The sequence below is a fragment of the Protopterus annectens genome, chromosome 1.part0 (genome assembly GCF_019279795.1).
Source record: "Protopterus annectens isolate FY-2018-M chromosome 1.part0, PAN1.0, whole genome shotgun sequence".
Taxonomy (NCBI): domain Eukaryota; kingdom Metazoa; phylum Chordata; order Ceratodontiformes; family Protopteridae; genus Protopterus; species Protopterus annectens.
The window spans coordinates 1,824,051,442-1,824,069,651 of NC_056725.1; positions in this window are offsets into that span (position 1 = coordinate 1,824,051,442).

Sequence of the window (18,210 nt, forward strand, 5' to 3'; positions counted from 1 at the left end):
ATGACTGCTAAAAGAAAAGCTGTCTTCCAAGAAAGAAATTTTATGTCCGCAGTAGCAGCTGGCTCAAAAGGAGGCAAGGTGAGTTTTTCCAACACAAAATTGAAGTCCCATGCAGGCGGGAGGTCTTAAATTTTTGGCCCCTCTGAGATACTGCTTTAGTAGGAAATGAGAAAAGAGGGGAGGCTCTGTGTTGTAATGAGCTGAAATGGCAGAGGCGTAGATTTTTATGGAAAAGAAAGATAGGCCCTTGTGAAACATCTCAGTTAAATATTGCAGAATCTGAGGAATATTGGGCATTTCTGTGCTTATTCCTTGTGCCGAATTCCAGGCACAGAATCTTTTCCATTTATCAGCATAAGATTTTCTAGTGCTAGGCCTTCTAGCCTCCAAAATTACATCCATCACAGGTTTGCTGAGAGATGTAACTGATGAAATTAGTTGAGTAGCCATGCTGCAAGATTCAGAGTTTGGAGCTGAGTGTGCAGAATTTGAAATAAGGTGTCTGAGGCAGGTACCACAGAAGAAGGTGTGACATATTGCGTAGGAGCGGGTACCAGTGTTGGCGAGGCCAGTATGGAGCAATCAGAATAATTTTTGGTTTTTCCTGTCCATCTTGTAGTAAGACCTTGGAAAGCAGAGGCAGAGGGGGAAAAGCACAAACTGATAGGTTTTTCCAGTTGAAGGATAGAGCATCCACTTTCTAAGTTTTTTGTGATGAATTCTTGTGCAGAATTTGTCCAACTGACAGTTTTGGGGCGAGGCAAAAAGATCCATGTCTGGGCTCACCCATTTGCGTGTCAACATGCTGATGATTTGCGGATCAGTTTCCATTCGTGTGGGTCCATAAGACTTCTGCTTAGTTCGTCTGCCAGAACATTTTGTTTTCCTGGCAGGAATTGAGCTTGTAGATGTATTTGGTAAGTCAAGGCTGTGTTCCACAAGGCCATGGTTAGTCTGCAAAGGGGGTAGGATTGTGTACCCCCCCCTGCTTGTTTATGTACCACATGACTGCGGTGTTGTCCGTCTTTATCAGTAGTTGTCCTGGATGAAGAAAGTCCTTGAAAGCTGTCAGAGCATTCTGTGCAGCTAGCATCTCTTTCTGTTTGATATGCAGGTGCAATTGATTTGGGCACCATTCGCCCTGAATGCATCTCCCTGCCAGATGCACCCCCCCCCCCAAGCATAGTCTGATGTGTCTGTAGTCAGGGTTCGCGTGGCAGGGGGTGGAATGAATGAATGAATGACAGTCCCTTGTTTTGGTGACAGGCCTCTGCCCACCAAAGGAACTCTTGCTGCAGGGGGTGGAATGAATGAATGAATGACAGTCCCTTGTTTTGGTGACAGGCCTCTGCCCACCAAAGAAACTCTTGCTGCAGGCAAGGAATGACAGGAATCATTGTTTCCAGACTGTGACAATGCTGACTCCATAAGCTTTTTAGGTACCACTGAAGTTTCCTCATATGCAGTCTTGCATATGGAATTAGAAGAATGCAGGAAGCCATGAACCTCAAGGCCTGCAGAATTTGTCTTGCAGATAACTGGGTTTTTGTGGCCGCCACTTGTTTGAAGTAAGTCATCAATTGGATTTGTCTGGCGTGAGGTAAGCCATCTGGGCAGTTGTATTCAAGCTTGCACCCAGGAATGTAATTTTTTGAGAGGGTACCAGTTGTGATTTCCTTTCGTTTATGGCGTACCCTAGGCAAGTTAGAAGCCTTTTTACAAATGCCAGATGCTGTTGAACAGTGTCCTTGTTTTCTGCCTGAATTAGACAATCATCCATTTAAGGATAAATTTGAATGTTTGTCTGCAAAATGCAATTACTGGTGCCAGGCACTTTGTGAAGACCCTGGGTGCAGTAGATAAGCCAAAGGGCAGTGCAGAGAACTGGTAATGCAAATAGCCTGCTTTGAAGCGGAGGTATCTTCTGCAAGATTCCCTGATTGGGATATACAGGTAAGCCTCTTTTAAGTCTAGAGTTACCAGCCAGGCATCCTTGCCTAGCATAGGCAGTAACAGTTGTAGAGTCAGCATCTTGAATTTTGGAATGTCCAGGAAAGTATTTAGAATGGATAAGTCCAGAATTGGACGCCATGATTTGTCTTTTCTGTGTACCAGGAAAAGTCTTGAATAAAAACCTTGTCCTTTTTCCTTTTCTGGTACTGGTTGAATAGCCCCCATATCCATGAGGGACATGACTTGTTTATGGGCCTCTGCCCACTGATTTGGAGGCAGATTTGGCCATCCATTTGGAATTGGCAACGTGTGGAAATGAAATCTGCATCCCTGGGACACTATTTAAAACCCACTTGTCCTGGGTAATTAGATGCCAATTTTGTGCATGAAGTGCTAGTTTTCCCCCCAAAGGGGCTGCCAAAAGATAAGTGCTTGGAAATGGCAGAGGAAAGTCATTGAGACTGTTTACCGTAGGGGGTTGCCTTGCTACTTCCAGATTTGGAGGTGGAGGCACCCCACAGTTTTGTTCTGCAAGTTCTTTGTGACTGAAACCTGGAGCATTTGCAGTGCCTGGGTTTGACCCGAGTGGCTCTGGTGGGTTCTGGAAAGGACCAATTCTTTGTAGGCCAGTGCCTACTTAATCTGGGTGGCTGCACTTGTAGGAAATCTTTTACAGTTTGCATAGATTTAGCTTGGTCTTCCATCTTTTTCAATACTTCTTCTGCGTTACTACCAAATAAACTGTCCTGTTGTAAAGGAGCATCCAACAATTTTGCTTTAACATGATCAGGCAGATTTTGCTCCTTGAGCCAAGCATGGCTTCTTATCACAGATCCAGTTACAGCGGCCTTGCAAGAGGCCTACAAGGAATCAAAACCACATTGCAAAGTATGCTTTCCAACTTGTTCAGCTGAATGCAATAAATCCTGTAACTCTATTTTCCACACAGTCAGAAATCAACATCATTTTCTGTTTAAGTAAGCCCATGACATGCTGCTGATATTTAAGCATATGAAATTGTCAGTTTAAAGCCCTGATTGCCAGGGTTGCAGACGTGTAAACCTTCTTACCCCATCTATCCAGCGCCCTGGAGTCTCTATCAGAAGGGGTAGAATTTTTAGCAGTAGAAGCCTTAACACTCTTGGGACCTTGAGAAATTGTTTCAGGGTCAGCAGTAGGGTTTTTAAAAATAAATTTGTGGGAGTCAAGAACCCTGTAATATCTGTCTGGCTTACTAGGAGCAGGAGGCAGGGAATCAAGAGCCATGCTAGATTCTGAGAAAACATCAACAATGTCTAGAACAGGAGGTATAGCCAAAGGCCTATGCTGAGGAAGAAGGAAATCCCTAAGCCTCTTTTTGGATTCTGAAAAATCCCGACTCTCCCAATGAAAATGTTCTAGTATGCAAAGTTTCTCCAAAAGAAAAATCCTCAGGAGGAGAAGCAGAAGGGATGGATTCTTCTGCATCAGAGTCCTCATAAGGTGGAACAGATCAGAAGGGGAATCAGAAGAAATGGAAACCTGATCTGAAGATTCATAATCAGTGCCTTGCCTAGGCCTCTTAGCAGGAGGGGTTGGGAACCCCTGATCAAGGTAATTAAATCCTCAGCCATTTTGATAAACTGTTTTTTAGGCATAGGGACCTGAGCACGTGGCCCATGCGTCGGTTTTTTAGACATAGAAGTTGGTTTTGGCTTTGTTTTTGAGGATGGCGTCGGTTAAATATACAAATCTTTAGGCCTGAAAACACCCTCAGAAGCCGGTGCCTGCTCAGCAGCTCCGGACCCATCAAAGGGAGAGACATCCATGGGTTCAATACGAAGTATCTCGCGGCATGCTGGACTCTGAATGGGTCCCGGTAGAGGCCTGCGAATCAAAAAGTAGCGGGTATCAGAGGCTGTGAAAGCACCTCACTGAGTACTGGCGAACGGCTTAGGAGAAGCTTAGTCAGTTTTGGACCTCGACGGTCTGTCTCTGGTCTTTTTCTTTGCGTTTTTTGTGACTTCCGGTAGTCAGACTGCTAACAGACATTTCTGGATAGTTAAATCTTGAGCCAAAATATTTAGATGCAAAAATATACCGACGCTTATTAGTGCATTGGTTAAATTTAGCACAAAACCAACAGCAAGGCACGTTGTGATCAGGGCCTAGGCAAGGAACACAGTACAAATGAAAATCCTTATGAGGTATTTGCTTCCCACAAGTAATACAATTATTAACTTTTACTGACATCGGTAAGGAGCAAGAAAAAGTTTCCCCAACGGGGTACTTAGATCTAGGTTGAAGACTTTGGTTCTGAAACTCAAAAACGAAAATTTCAGGAGTCTGACAACCAGCACTTGGAAACTGCTTCGGGCACTGTGCGGCAAGAAAGACCGATTAAAATGGCGTCGGCTGCATGTTTTATACCCCTGACGTCATGGAAGAAGGGAGAGCAACCGATGCAGGACCCAAGACTTTGTTAATCAGGCCGACTGAGGGCAACCTGCCAGCAGATTACACAAATGTAATGACTGCAATAGTGAAACACGAAGAGCATCTTATTCAAACTCATACTTATTCTATACTAGTGCTCATCCTTTTTATCAAAAAAGGGGTTTAATCAAAGGACAATTTGTGAAGGGGAGCAGAATGACATCAGATGACAGTGATTTTTATTAACAGAGTGGGATCTTCTGACAAGTATGTTTAAGGAAAGAGGATCCCCTGATAGTTTACTGAAAGAAATAAAAGATGAAGCTATGGAAAGCAGAAAGATTAGATTTGCACCCACATTAGGAAAAGAAGAGACCCTCACAGGTCAAATAAAGAAAGAAAAAAACAATCACAACGACGTGTTTAAGGAAGCATTTGTAACGGATTATAATAGAGATGCAGATATAATCAGGGATATTAAGAAAAAGAATGGGCTAGATTTACAAGTATTTCTGAACTAGAAGTTATTTTTAAAAGAATCCTTATGTTTATTTATAGAAAAGCAGCTAACAAAGAATATGTCAGAAGGTAATAAGAGTGGTAAAGTAATCAATAAAAGGGGCGAGGTAGATGCATATAAATGTGGGTGTTGCTCACAGTGTCCCTTCATGAAAAAAGGTGAAAGCATTTATTTTAGTATTTATTTATTTAACATTTGTTTGCCAGGATAGTCCAACTGGACAACAAGCATATTTTGGTGCATTCTACAGCACATTTTGTGTTTGTGGGGCTACATATGATTACGACACGTCACTAATGAAACAGCAAGGCATAATGTATTGACTAATAAGGAGCGCAAATGGATCATCAACTTAGGGGCTCTTTTCAAACCTGGCCTTAATGACCAGTGGTGAATTCAGAATAGGTTGTTTGGGCCTCTATATTTTGGTTACAGTATTTAAAAGGACCACTACGGGCAAACAATGAAAAAAACATATTTTTTTTTATCTTGCCATGATTTACTGCACTTCCTAAAGCTGCCTGCAGCAAAATAAGTGCTCATTCCTAATTTTATTTTTTTTACTCTTGTTTGCCCTCATGGGGGCAGACATTGTGATTCCTTTGTGATTCCTTTGGAAAGCTAAATCTGTCTCAATGCACAGACTTTGAGAACAAATAGCCCTACCATTTGTTGTCAGACTAGACTTCCATTCACTTAGAATGGACCACCTGAAAAAAAATGCCAAGTTTGAGAGTCTGCAGCTCGTGTGTCATTGACTGGTACATGCAGAGTTTTACAAATGTTGTTCCTACTGATGTACTACACATTCTCTGGAAAAGAGTCAACAAATCACTGAGATAATGACTTTTCACAAGGAGCAGTTTTGCAAGTTTCTATTCCTGGCCAAGTTACTCCTCCCATCTCCCCTCCTTCAGTGGGCTACAGTCTCACATTTCCAGCTTTTGTAGATTCAACTATTTTGTCAGTTTTGCATAACAATAGACATCAAAAACATCACAGCCTGATGTGCCACTAAAACTGTTCCCTTATATGTCTCTTCACTTCTGAATAGCATTTCCCCAAGAATATAAAAAAAGGCACACACATCAGTCCAGAGTTTGGGCCAATCTATCCATTTCTTATTTTGCACAGTAAAACAATTCGGTTTATAATGCATTCTGGCTGCTGACATGGTTATCTTTACATAGTTCTCTTATAGCATAACCTGAACTTACGGTATTCAATGCCAAGCTTTACAGCAGTTCTCAGTTTCTTAACAATGACCTCCCAAGCCTCTGATGTGACCTAGTACTTTGTCAATATACTGTAAATACATAGATTAATACAAATATGTGTGCACATATGACATGTACAATAATACATACATACCATCATTAAAACAATATAAATGCAATATAAATCATATCAATATAGTTATGATTTCCAGTTTATGACCGTTTGTCTATGGAAACTTCTTTTTGAATTTATGTTCAAACAGTTGTATATTTGTTGTATATTATCTTGTTTAATTGTTTCTCAATATTCTAACCACTGTGTATGCTGCATCAAATGTAATCTGATTTTACTCCTTTTATATTTTCTATGCTCTTTGTACAAAATAGCTATGTTTGTATAATTTATTTTTATTAATTTTTATAATTGTTTACTATGTATCTGGATCTTTTCTCCCCCAGCCTCCGCTGAAAACAGCCATCTTGTGTCCAGTCGGACTAACCTGGCAAACAAATGGAAAATAAATAAAAAATAAAATATACTAAGAAAAATCAATCAATATACCAAGAAAAATCCAAAACTTAAGAAAAAAAAACACGGAAGGAAGGAAAATGTTTCCTTGATGCTATCATGAAAATCCCGCTCACTTATTCAGATATTATGGGCAAACATATATATATATATATATATATATATATATATTTATTATAATATATATATAATATATTTGGCAAAACAACATACCCAACACACTAGTCATAAGTGAATTTATAGTCAGGCAGACTGATGTCCCACTTAGCAGGCTAAACAAGGAGAAGGTTACTGTCAGCTGCCTGTCGGGTGCCAGGATCTGCCACATAACCCATGCACTCAGGTCACTCCACAACCAAGAACAAATATGACTCTGCCATTCTCCATGTTGGTGTGAATGACTTGAGACATGCCTCCCTGGATTACATGAAAAGAGACATGGAAGAGCTCTCCGATCTTGTAGCCCAGGGAGGTAGGACCCTAGCCCTGAGTAGCATTCTGCCATCGCCCAGAATGATACCGCAGCACAAGGACAAAATGACTGACTTCAACAATTGGCTAAGCTTCTGGTGTCATTCTAAGGGGATCCAGTATCTGTCTGCCTGGGACGACATGGTCGACAGACCATGATGCTTTGCCAGAGATGGCCTGCACCTGTCGCCCATGGGATTCCGGATACTGGCTAAGGCTCTTGCCGTCCCTATAGTGCCTTTTTTAGACAAATTTCAAATGCAACAGGAACAGGCAAGCAAAAACTGAGGGTAATGCTACTCAATGCTAGAAGTCTAAATCTCAAAATGCACTCACTCAAGGCACTCTTAAAATGGAGAACATCGATACCTGTGCAGTGACTGAGACCACCCCTGCACTACCAGGCTATAACTCATACCACACACTTCGGCCACGTAACCTGGACCGGAACACCAAAGGCGGAGGTGTGCCTATATTCATTAAGGATATCCACACCTCCAGGCTAGTTGCTCAGCATAATGCATCCGAGGTTATCCAAGTGCAACTAACTCTGGGCAAAACTGCAATCCAAATTGTAGCTTGCTACAGATCCCCCATCATGTCCCACTCATCTTTTCTTGATATACTGGAAAATATTAGGGTTCAAACACCCTAATAATGGGCGATTTCAACTACCCCACCATTAACTGGGAAAACTACTCATGTACCAACTCCTTCACTCAACGCTTTCTGGAATTCATAAATTCCAGTGCCCTGGATCAACTTATCCACTCCCCCACCAAGGGCAACAATATCCCAGACCTAGTCATTACCAACACCCAAAGTCAACTCCTTGTTGGTCAGATCCGACCATAAGCTAATCACCCTAGATATCCACATCCCGCCCCCATCCCACATTAAGGAAACCACGATAAAAAATTTCTCCATAGCCAACTTCATACTTCTTAAGACAGAAGTGGCGAACTTCATGACACCCATGCAGACGGCTAAGACAGTTACGACTGCTGAATCTTACACAGATGCACTCTATAAGCACTTACATGAGTGCATGGATCGTGTTATCCCAAACAGAACCAAGAAGCTATCTTCCAAAAAAAGGAAGCCAATCTGGTGATCCCCTGCCATAAACAAACTGTACAACAGAAGGAAGAAACTGTTGCAAGAGAGAGTAAAATCCCATGAGTGGTGGTGCTCCCTGGTCAGCCTCAGTAAAACGCTGAGATCCCTTATAAAAGCATCCAAAGCTAGCTATGAAAAAAAAATTGCCACTGATTCTAACCACAAAGCATTCTATACCTATGTGAAGAATCTCAATGGCAACACCCAGATCTGCTCAGAGTTAGAGCACAACTGCATGAAAATTACAGAACCAACTGATATTGCCAACATTCTGGCAGATAGGCTCAGTGCTAGCTTTACCACCCTCTCACACCTTAAAGGGCCCATATCTATACAGGAAGAATGCAGAGTCCTTGTAATCACAACTACACAGGTAAAAGCTGCACACTCTCTAAAGCCAAAAACACAGCATCCATGGGACTGGACAACATCCCAGGCTGCGTTTTAGATGAACTACAGAACGAACTGGCTCCCCACCTAAGCACCATGTTCAATCATAGCCTCACATCAGGCTTTGTGCCCACTGAATGGCGCACAGCAACAGTTATCCCACTCCACAAAAGGGGAGCCACCACTGATCCCGGGAACTATTGTCTAATTAGCATGATGAGCTTGGTCTGCAAGGCCATGGAACGTATAGGTTCATAGGTAGGTGTACTAGGCTATCGGCCCTGGGGCCTATACAAGCCCAGCCAAAAAGGTACCCTGGCTTTTACCACCCAAGAAAATTATTTTCCTGTACCACTGTCGAGCAGAGCCACAGAGGTGATCCCTGGGATGAATTTCCTATTTCCCATCCAATCGTCAAGATTTTTCTTGAAGAGTGCTAATGAAGAGCTTTGTTTGCTATAGATAGGTAGTTTATTCCAGAGTATGGGAAGTCTCTGGACAGGAATCTATCCCTCCGGCATGTTCCGTTTATTGTGGTGACAAGGTTTAGGTCCCTAGAGCGTGTAGCTCGGAGGGGTTGGGATTTCTTTAAGTGGAGCATGTCCAAAAGCTCTAGGTTTGACATAGCGTTGTATGTTAGGCAGTGATCACCTCTGAGTAGGCGATATGTGACGGAGTAAAGCTGGAGTTTTTTTGAGACTGTCTGTGTAGGGCATCTGAGGCTGGTAATCCTCTTTGTGAGCTATTTCTGTGGCCTTTCTAGTTGTTGTAGATGTCTTGTGAGGTACATACCAAAAGGGGCATTGTACTATATAATGGGTCTAATGAGTGATGAGTAGAGGGGAACAATGACCTCTTTTTCTGGATGAGAAACCTTTTGTGAGGAGGTGTGCCACGTAGAAGGATTTCCTGACTACTGTGGTGATGTGATTATCAAAGGAGAGAATACTGTCCACCTGTGTCCCAAGCCCTCTTATCACACTTTTGGTGGTAAGTATACTACCGCCTATGTTGTAGTTCATGGGTACAGAGTTTTTACCAAAGGGGATGACAATGCACTTTTTGGCATTGAGCTTGAGGCCATGGCTTACCAAGCATCTGTCTCAGTGAGGCCCTTTTGTAGGATGTCCACATCATTAGGAGTTTCGATTATGGCTCCTAGTTTGCAGTCATCTGCGAACTTCATTAGCCAAAGACCTTCTGTGTTAGCCTGTACTTCAGAGAAGTAGATACCAAACAGGACAGGACTCAGGACTGAACCCTGTGGTACTCCACTTGTCACTGGTCTGAAGTCAGATTTGGAGTCTGCTACTTTCACAGTGTGGGTTCTGTCAGTGAGCCAGTTGCCAACCCATCTTGTGACATAGGGATTTATACCTAGTTTAGTGAGTTTATCTATAATTCCAGAGTGGGGGATGGTGTTGAAAGCCTTGGCAAGATCTAGATAGGCTGTGTGCCTCACCTTACCCTTGTCTATGGCTTTGGTGACTGCTTCAAAGAAGTCTACCAGGTTTAGGAGACATGATCTGCCTTTTGCAAATCCGAACTGGGTGGAGTCCAGAGTTTGGAGATTACTAATGTCTTTGTTTATAAGTTCCATGATGATACGTTCCATGGCCTTGCAGACCAGGCTCGTCAGGCTAATGGAGCAGTAGTTCCCGGGGTCCATGGTGGCTCCCCCCTTGTGCAGTGGGATAACCGTTGCTGTGCACCATTCAGCAGGCACAAAGACTGAAGTGAGGCTATGACTGAAAAAAAATAAACAGCCTCTGCAAGGCTCGAACCCAGGACCCTGCACACCATAGCCACAGTGATTTACCACTAAGCCCTGTCAGACATCATCATGGAACTCATAAAGACATTGGTAACCTCCAAACTCTGGACCCCACCCAGTTCGGGTTTGTGAAAGGCAGATCATGCATCCTGAACCTAATCGACTTCTCTGAAGCAGTCGATGAGGCTAAGGTGGTTCACACAGCCTATCTTGACCTCGGCAAGGCTTTTTACACAATCCCCCATTCTGGAATTATAGCTAAACTCACTAAACTAGGTATAAAACCCTACGTCACAAGATGGGTTGCCAACCGACTCACTGACAGAACCCACACTGTAAAAGTTACAGACTCCAAATCCGACATCAAACCAGTGACAAGTGGAGTACCACAGGGTTCAGTCCTGGGACCTCTCCTGTTTGGTATCTACTTCTCTGAAGTACAGGCTAACACAGAAGGCCTCTGGCTAACTAAGTTCGCAGATGACTGCAAACTAGGAGCCATAGTCGAGTCCCCAAATGATGCGGACATCCTACAGAAGGACCTCACCGAGACAGATGCCTGATGTTAGAGCCATGGCCTCAGGCTCGATGACAAAAAGTGCATAGTCATCCCCTTTGGTAAAAACTCTGTACCCGTGAGCTACCACATAGGTGGTAGTCTACTTAACACCGAATGTGTGATGAGACCTTGGGACCCAGGTGGACAGTAGTCTCTCCTTTGATAATCACATCACCACAGTACTCAGGAAGTCCTTCTACGTGGCACACCTCATCACAAAAGGGTTCTCATCCAGGAAAAAAGAGGTCATTGTTCCCCTTTACTTGACACTCAGACCCATTATAGAGTACAACGCCCCTTTTGGAATGTACCTGACAAGACATTTGCAGCAGCTGGAAAGGACGCAGAAGTACCTGTCAAAGAGGATTACTGGCCTCAAACAGATGCCCTACACTGACCATCTAAAAAAACTCCAGCTTTACTCAGTAGCATATCGCCTACTCCGAGGTGATTTCTGCCCAACATATAAAGCTGTGTCAAACCCAGAGCTGTTGGACATGCTACACCTAAAGAAATCCCAATCCCTCTGAGCTACACGCTCTAGGGACCTAAACCTTGTCACCACAATAAACAGGACATGCTGGAGAGAGAGATTCCTGTCCCAGAGACTTCCCAAACTCTGGAACAAGCTACCCATCTATGTCAAGCAAAGTTCCTCATTAGCACTTTTCAAGAAAAATCTTTGAGTGGATGGGAGATAGAAAAATATACCCCCAGAATCACTTGTGTGGCTCTGCTCGACAGTGGCACAGGAAAATAACTTTCTTGGGTGGCATAAGCCAAGGAAACTTGTTGGCTAGGCTTACTTAGGCCCTTAGCCTAGTACCTACCTATGAACCTATTAGACTAAATACAATATTATGTAGCACTGAAATGTGCTGACATAAGGGTGACAGTTCATTATTTACCCATAAAGCAAATGCAAGAGTGGAAAAGTTCAAATAGTGGATAAAGAGGAGGAGGGGAAGAGAAGAAAAAGTATTTGTTAGAAGTAATAATTAGGGTAGATATGGGAGGCCAGAGAAAAAATGAGTAAAAGCAACATTACAAGTAAGAGAAACGAAACCAAGGAAAAGAAGAAATAACATGGACAACAAGATTTACTGTGTGTGTTGGGGGGGGTGTAAAAGAACTATAAAGCAAATCTGCACTGATACCTGCTAGCTGCCCTGTTGAGGGGGACACTTGTGCAAGTGCAGTGGACTGGCTCCAGCAGGAAGGGATGGCAGCATAACTCTCAACATTATAGAACAAGAAATCTGGATAAGGCCATAAATAATAGGGGACAAAGTCCCAAAAATGGGACAATTTATAAATATTGCACTTACAAACTTAGAAAGTTGATTAACAGGTTTTGCAGAATTTTCTTAAGGATATGAAGTCTGAAAATCAAATGCCTGTCAACTTTCTGACTTCAGTGTTCAATGATTTGCCAGTGATTTGCCAGAAAACTGCAATTTTATGAAAAACATTCAAAAAATCTGGACTTTCTGCAAAAATCTGTACTGCTGAGAGATATGGATGGGAGTCTTGAACCAACACCCATCAATCATTTTCATTTGTTTTCCAAAGCCATTACAGCAGTGCTTTGCAGAGAGGTGGGAAAAGCCTTAAATTTGACTGGTATGTTGTGTGGGTGTGGGTAGCTGTGTTTGTGGAAGGTGGAGGTGTGCCTTTGTAAGTGTGGTGTGAATGTTATGGATTATGAAATGGAGAGATTAAGAGTAAAATTGTGCTCAGTGAAGTCCCTAGCAATTTCATCACTGCTTGATTCAGACATATACATTCCCCTGTGTTTGTCAGTACTATGTTTGAGTGCATTGTTTTGGAGTGTAGTTTCACTGCTGCAGCTGCTGCTACTCTTTCAATACAAGTATCTGCTTTGGAAGTTTTCTCCAGGAGTCTGTTGCTGAGAGGATGAGAGACATGCTACAGGTATACAACTAAGACAAACTAGATAAAGCAATAGTAAGAAAAAGTTCTAGGTCACATCAGAGGCTTGGGAGGTCATTGTTAAGAAACTGAGAACTGTTGCAAAATTTATCATCAAATACCATAAGATCAGGTTATACTATAAGAGAATAACTATGTAAAGATAACCATGTCAGCAGCCAAAATGCATTATAAGTTGAATATTTTACTGTGCACATTTGAAATGGATAGATTGGCCTAAACTCTGGACTGATGCATTTGCTTTTTTTTTTTTATTCCTTGGAAATGCTATTCAAAAGTGAAGAGGCATAGAGACATACAAGGGAACAGATTTAGTGGCACACCAGGCTGTGATTTTTTTTATGTCTAATGTCATGCTAACTAGTTGAATCTAGTAAAGCTGGAAATGTGAGACTGTAGCCCACTGAAGGAGGGGAGATGAGAGGAGTAACCTGGCCAGGAACTGAAACTTGCAAAACTGCTCCTTGTGAAAAGTCTTTTATCTCAGTAATTTGTTGACACTTTTGCAAGTTTCTTTCAGAGAATGTGTAGTACATAAGTAGGAACAACATTTGTAAAACTCAGCGCACACCAGTCAATGACACATGATCTGCAGATTCTCAAACTTGGGAGTTCTTTTCAGGTGTTCCATTCTAAGTGAATGGACGTCTAGTCTGACAACAAATGGTAGGGCTATTTGTTCTCAGTCTGTGCATTATGGGACAGATTGAGCTTTCCAAAGGAATCACAATGTCTGCCCCATGAGGGCAGACAAGAGTAAAAACAAAATAAAATTAGGAATGAGTACTTATTTTGCTGCAGGCAGCTTTGGGAGGTGTAGTAAATCATGACAAGATAAAAAATATACGTTTTCTTCGTCATTTGCCCGTAGTGGTCCTTTAAGTGATCATTTAGTTGGTCTATTGAGGTATTGGTATTAGGTAGTTTGGGGAAGTATATACATACATATATTGTTCACTTTTGGTATAATAAAGTGGGATGTTTGGTTATTGAATATCAGTAGGATATGTGTTGGTGTTTCATGAATGATTGCATGCAGTTAGTATAGTTTATATATAGGGTAAGTTAATGCACATATGTAGCTATGTGTGTTTTTTCCTATGTATGTAACATTTATAGGTTCATACTAGGCTATCTGCCCTAGGGCATTTATAAGCCTAGCCAGAGTGTGTGTGGCTTTCACCACCCCTTAGGATGAGAATACTACTCCCATTTAGGGTTTAGTTTGCTGTGCCTCTGTCTAGTAGTGACACAGAGATGACCTCCGGGGTAAACCTACGATCTCCCATCCACTCGTCAAGATTTCTCTTGAATAGAGTTAGTGAGGGGCTCTGCCTAACATGGATTGGGATTCTGTTGCCTCTGGGTTATGAATCTGCCCCTCCAGCACGTCCTATTTATTTCTGTGTTGAGGTTTAAGTCTCTTGCTCTCGTGGCTCTGATGGATTTGGATTTTCTGAGATGGAGCATGTCCATTAATTCCGGATTGGACATGGCCTTGAACGTCAGGCACAGGTCACCTCTGAGTAGGCGGTATGCGACTGAATAGAGCTGGAGTTTTTTCAGTCGGGCAGCATATGACATATGTTTAAGACCCTTTATCCTCTTGGTGAGGAACTTTTGGGGTCTTTCCAACTGCTGCAGGTGTCGGGTAAGATACATCCCAAATGGGGCATTGTACTCAATCATTGGCCTGATAAGAGAAGAGTACAGGGGCACAATGACCTCTCGATCTAGATGTGAAACCCTTCATGATAAGGTGGGCAATATAGAAGGTCTTCCTAACCACTTTGGCAATGTGAGTGTCAAATGAGAGGTTACTGTCAACCTGGGTCCCTAGGTCCTTGATTACCTCTTCCATACTTAATGGATTACCACCTATGTGGTAATTTGTGGGTACCTTGTTTTTCCCAAAGGGTATGACTATACATTTTTTGGCGTTCAGCTTAAGGCCATGGCTCTGGCACCAATTATCTGTTTCTAGGAGGCCTCTCTGAAAGATGTTTGTGTCCGCTGGAGTATCAATTATGGCGCCCAGTTTGCAGTCATCTGCGAACTTTGTCAGCCACAATCTTCCTATGTTTGCCTGTACCTCGGAAAAATAAATGCCGAACAAGAGGGGCCCCAGGACTGAGCCCTGTGGGACACCGCTTGTGACTGGCTTGGAGTCTGACATAGCTCCAGCAACTCTGACCCTGTGGGTTCTGTCCTTGAGCCAGTTTGCAACCCATTTCGTGACATATGGGTTTACATTTAAGCTGGTGAGTTTGTCTATGATGCCCGAGTGGGGTATTGTGTCAAAGGCTTTTGCAAGGTCAAGGTAGGCTGTGTGAACTGCCTTACCCTCATCAATGGCCTTAGTGACGGTTTCAAAAAAGTCGACAAAGTTCAAAAGGCAGGATCTGCCCTTGACAAAGCCAAATTGGGTAGGATCCAATGTCTGCAGGTCCCCAATGTCTTTGTTTATGAGTTCCATAATGATCCTCTCCATAGCTTTGCAGACCAGGCACGTCAAGCTTATGGGGCGGTAATTTCCAGGGTCCGTAGAAGCACCGCCTTTGTAAAGTGGGACCACTGTTGCCGTACGCCACTCTTTGGCTACATATCCTGTAGTAAGGCTAAGATTAAACAGCAGCCTTATGTGTGGGTTTAGTTCCTTGGAGTTCCTGTAGCACACAGCCCGGGACATCGTCCGGTCCCATTGATGCTTTGTTTTTAGAGAGGGCAGCTCTCACCTGGGCATCTGAGATGTTAGGGAGGCTACACTCTGCTGGGATAGTTATTTCTCCTTTTGGGGGGGAGGGGGAGGAGAAATTTGCACTGAACCGGTCTGCCAGAATGTTGGCAATGTCAGTGGGTTCAGTGTATTGTGTGTCATTTTGGACTAACTCTGAGCATATCTGGGAGTTTCCACCCAGGTTTCTAACATAGCTAAAGAAGGCCTTGTGATTGTCTTTTGTGTCTTTTGCGATTTTTCTCTCAAAGTTGGCCTTGGATGATTTTATGAGTGATCGTAGTTTTTTGCTAGTACTGATCAGAGATGCCTTCCCTTTTAGGGATTTTGCTCTGTCATGTAGTAGCTTCCTCCTTCTGTTGTAAAGTGTGTGTATGGCTGAGGTCCACCAGACCGGGCGCCTGCCTTTGGGGGAATGGGTCTTGGTTTTATTTGGGATTGCATGATCCATGCATTCTTGAAGGTGCCCGTAGAAGGCATTTGTAAAGGATTCAGCAGTGTGGGTTGTGGTTTCCACTGGCCCAGGGACCTTGAAGGATACGACTTCAGTCTTAAGAAGTGTGAAGTTGGCTTTTGAGAAGTTCTTTACTGTGGTCTTTTTTGCAGAGGGTGGGGGTGGGATGTGGATTTCCAGTGAGATTAATTTATGATCTGATCTTACCAATGAGGGATATACTTCTGGTGTGGAGCATTCTGTCCCCATGTTTGTGATGATCAGGTCTAGTATATTGTCTCCTCTTGTGGGAATGGTGACTAGTTGTTCCATCGCATTTGAGTTTATGAATTCTAGGAACCTTTGGGCTAGGGTGTTGGGACTTGAGTAATGTTCCCAGTCTATGTTTGGGTAGTTGAAGTCACCCAATATGATGGTATTTGGAGAGACATTCATACTCTCCAGTGTCTTCAGGAAGGCTGTGTGGGGTTCCCGAGTTTGAGAGGGTGGTCTGTAGCATGCTACAAACTGTAAGGCAGTTTTGCCTATGGATAGTTGCACCTGGATGGTCTCCGATGCTTCGTGCGTTGCCACTAACCTGGAGGTGTGGGGTATCTTTGATGAATATGGATACTCCCCCTCCTTTTGTGGTTCGGTCCAAGTTTTGGGGCCGGAAAGCATGATATGAGGTAAAACCTGATAGTGCTGGGGTGCTCTCAGGAGCCTTGAACCAGGTTTCAGTCACTGCACAGACATCGATGTTCTCCATACTGAGGAGGGCTTCGAGGGCATGCATCTTGAGGTTTAGACTTCTGGCATTGAGCAGCATTACCCTTAGTTTTTTTCCACTTGTGTTTTCTAGGGAGGTAGGTTTGTCATTTGAGCCTTGCCTAAAAAAGGCACTATGGGGGTGGCAAGAGCCTTGGCCAATATCCTGAAGCCCAGGGGTGACAGGTGCAAGCCATCCCTTGCGAAGCAGCGTGGCTTGTCGAGCATGTCATCCCAAGCAGACAGACATTGGATCCCCTTAGAATGACACCAGTAATTAAGCCAATTGTTAAAACTGATCATTTTGTCTTTGTACTGTGGCATCATTCTTGGTGAGGGTAAGATGCTGCTCAGGGTCATACCGGCCTGGGCTACATAATCAGAGAGCTCCTCTATGTCTCTTTTCATGTAGTCCAGGGAGGTACGTCTCAGGTCGTTCACACAGGCATGTACAATGACGGAGTCATATTTGTACTTGCTGTGGAGTGACCTGAGTGCTTGTGTTATGTGGCGGATTCTAGCTCTCGACAGGCAGCTTACTGTGACCTTTTCCTTGTTCAGTCTGGTGAGCGGGACGTCAGTGTGTCTGACTATGGAGTCACCTATTACAAGTGTGTCTGGCATGTTGTTTGGCCTTAAGGGCTGTGACTGTTTAGCACACTGACTTTGTGAACTATGTGTTGCATGTGCTATGTCTTGAGGTGGCGGTTGCTTGGGTGTCTGCTTTGGAGGCCTCTGTTATTTTGGTAGATTTTTAATCAGCGCCTCCGAGTATGTTTTTGTGTGTTTATGTGTTTGGTTTGCAGTTGTGATAGCTCTATGTGAGACTGGGTTTGTGGTGTGCGTGGTTACCTTCTCCTCCTGACTGGTCTTGCCAGTACTGAATTGAGAGAGCTCAGCCTCCAGTTTGGCTATATAGTTGCATCTCTCGCATATATCTGTATTTGTTGGGAGGAGGAGAGGGTTGTCTGTGTACATGAGGCAATTGCAACATTGCCTCAAGATTCCCAGATTCACCAGCTGAACAGGAGAGGACGCCAGCAACTGACCCTTCGACATGCTAGAATAGTGAAAAAGATTGCTGTGTAACTGAGTCAGAACGGATCTATAGGGAAATGGGTACTCAAGGGAATTTAGGTGAATGAAGTACTTTCTTTTGTTTAAGAGTGCTTTACCTGTATAAAAAATGCTTTAGGAGCAAGTGCTGAGCTTTTCAGTTAGAGTATAGGCTGTTTAGATTGTAAGTAGAGCAGTTCTAAGGGAAAAATTGAAGAGTAGACTTTACGGAGCAAGAAATAGTTTAAACTTGATTAACCGGCGCTGCCCGATGCTGCTCTATGAGCAACTTCGCGCTAAAGCGCGCAAAAATGGGCTT